The sequence below is a fragment of the Penaeus monodon genome, chromosome 14, assembly GCF_015228065.2.
Source record: "Penaeus monodon isolate SGIC_2016 chromosome 14, NSTDA_Pmon_1, whole genome shotgun sequence".
Taxonomy (NCBI): domain Eukaryota; kingdom Metazoa; phylum Arthropoda; class Malacostraca; order Decapoda; family Penaeidae; genus Penaeus; species Penaeus monodon.
Window position 1 is genome coordinate 23,631,591 of NC_051399.1, and position 2,500 is coordinate 23,634,090.

Here is a 2,500-nt window from a genome sequence, read left to right on the forward strand (position 1 = left end):
AAGTGGATGCCATATATATGTGTGTATATATATATATATATATATAATATATATATATATATATATATATATATATATATACATATGTATTAATATATATATATATATATATATATATATATATATATATATATATTATATATATATATATAGATATATATATATATATATATATATATATATATATATATATATATATACACGTCCGCGTGTGTGTCTGTGTTTTGTTTAAATTCATGGGCGTCTGTGCAAGAGTTCTCCTCCCACGACCTACATCGACTTCAGCGTTGCAAGTCGTTAGGGGGACAAAGTACCTCCTCACAATGCACGGTGTCTCATTAAGGTTATTTCCCCCCTTGCCTGTGTTGGCCCTGGTGATGGCGGTGACATTACGGCGCCGGAGAAAGTGATGTTGATAGCATGTGTAAGGGTACAAAATGTTTAGTTTATACATAATTCGCAGAATGTACACCCTTTTAAAGTACGTGGCTATAGTACAGCGCACACCGTTTTGAGGCGGACATCCTGTGCACGGGGTATGTATTGGATAACTGACAGGAAGAGAATACTATGTGGAAAAATGAAAAAACAAAAAAACAGTGTAAATTTATGGACAGAGCGAAATTCGGAGCTAATCTAGAACAGATCCAGGAATGATGCTAAAAGAGACAGAAATTGTATTATATTTCATTAAATGTGTACGAGCCTTAATTAAAAACACGCAAATATAGTAGAATATCATGAAATATTGCTCTGAAAATAACATGCACAACTTATTTTTTCGATTCACATATGAACTCAGAAATGAAGTGAACTCCTTTCCAGTCTCAATAGCCCTTTTTAATCGAAATGCAAAAACATATTTTACCAATCATCTCTCGAAATAAATATACACTGCAGTATTTATCTCTTGCACTAAATTCCAACGCTCACATCAGACCAGTTCTTCTAAAAGGCAATATCGGTTCCCTCGCTTCGCTGTAACACACGAATCAGTAATGGAACCGAAACAAATAATGTGAGAAGCGATATTTGATGCTCGGGAAATGCTGGATGAATAGACTCCGCTTTACGTTGACTACAGCTTCCACACGAGAGCGAAATGTTGTTTATATCAGGAATAAACTTTGCCCGCGATCCACACTATCCGGCCGGGCGAAGTTCTCTCGATTCGGCCTCGATCACTCGCTCTGTTTGCATCACTGACTCTCCTCTCATTGCGGTTTCTCTCTCTTTTTCGACCTCTTTTGCTCTGTCTCTGTCGCAGTCTCTGTGTATCTGTGTTTCTCTTACTCCCTCTCTTTCCATCTATCTGTCTGTCTGTCCATCAGTCTAACTCTCTCTCTGTCTCTGTATCTTAATTCCTTCTCTCTCTCTTCCCTCCTCCTTCACCGTCCCACCTTCTTTTTTCTTTCCCTCCTTCCTTCCTGCTCTCCCCTTCCTCTGTATTTGTGATGTGAGCCCACACTCACTAACCCAACCGCCACGGATTTATGTTCTGCCCTCCGTATTTTTTTTTTTATTTTGTTACATACAGAGGGCTCCACATGTGCTCAGCCACCAAGGAGTCTATCTCCTTGGTGGCTGAGCACATGCGGTGTTTTTATCGAGTCACAATCTCTATTTACCCGGTTCTGGGACCGGCACTAACTTGGGCTGGCTTGCTCACCCAGTGGCTAGGTAGGCAATCGAGGTGAAGTTCCTTGCCCAAGGGAACAACGCGCCGGCCGGTGACTCGAACCCTCGAACTCAGATTGCCGTCGTGACAGTCTTGAGTCCGATGCTCTAACCACTCGGCCACCGCGGCCTATAGGAGTCTATCAGTAAACCCTAATTACCGATCCTGATTTCCCCATTCCATGAGTTGGCGGGAAACTATGTTATTTTCTATTTAATACAATTGATATCGTTACTGTTATTATTGTTATTGATGTTGTGATTATTAAATTGTTATTAAAATCTTGGCAACATTTAAGACAATGAAATCATGCAAAAGACCCTTTCCAAAAGTCGAGGAAAAAGGTAAACAGGTGAGATAGATAGGACTAATAACTGACTCCTTGATGACTTAGCACCTGTAGAGCCATCTATGTGTAAATATAATGAATAAACTTGTATTACTTATGGCATGTATTCTTGTCATATAGGGCGGTTGGGTTAAGATAGGAGTGAGGATAACCTATGTTACCTCATCCTTTTGAAATGTGCGCTTTTGTCTCAACAAACTTGTCAAATTCAAAGTTCTCTTTTTTCCCTCTCTTTTCCCACTTATTTTGCTTTTTTACCCTCCCCTTCCCTATCTCCCTCCCCTTCCCTTCCCTCCAAACCTTCTTCCCTCCCTAACTCCCTCCTCCCCACTCCTCTTCCCCTTCTCTCTCCCTCCCTCTCTCCCTCCTTCCTTCCCTCCCTTCCCTCCCCCAACCTCCTGTCCTCACTCCCTCCTTGCCTCCTTCCCTCCCTTCCTCTTTCCCTCTTCTCTCATTCCTACTCTCCCTCTCTT

General features: G+C 41.0%; 1 protein-coding gene across 1 annotated transcript in view; it reads right to left on the reverse strand.

The window, feature by feature from the left end:
• LOC119580654 (metabotropic glutamate receptor-like) overlaps window positions 1–2,500 on the reverse strand; it is a gene marked incomplete in the record, with an annotated part of 105,972 nt that overhangs the window by 68,495 nt on the left and 34,977 nt on the right.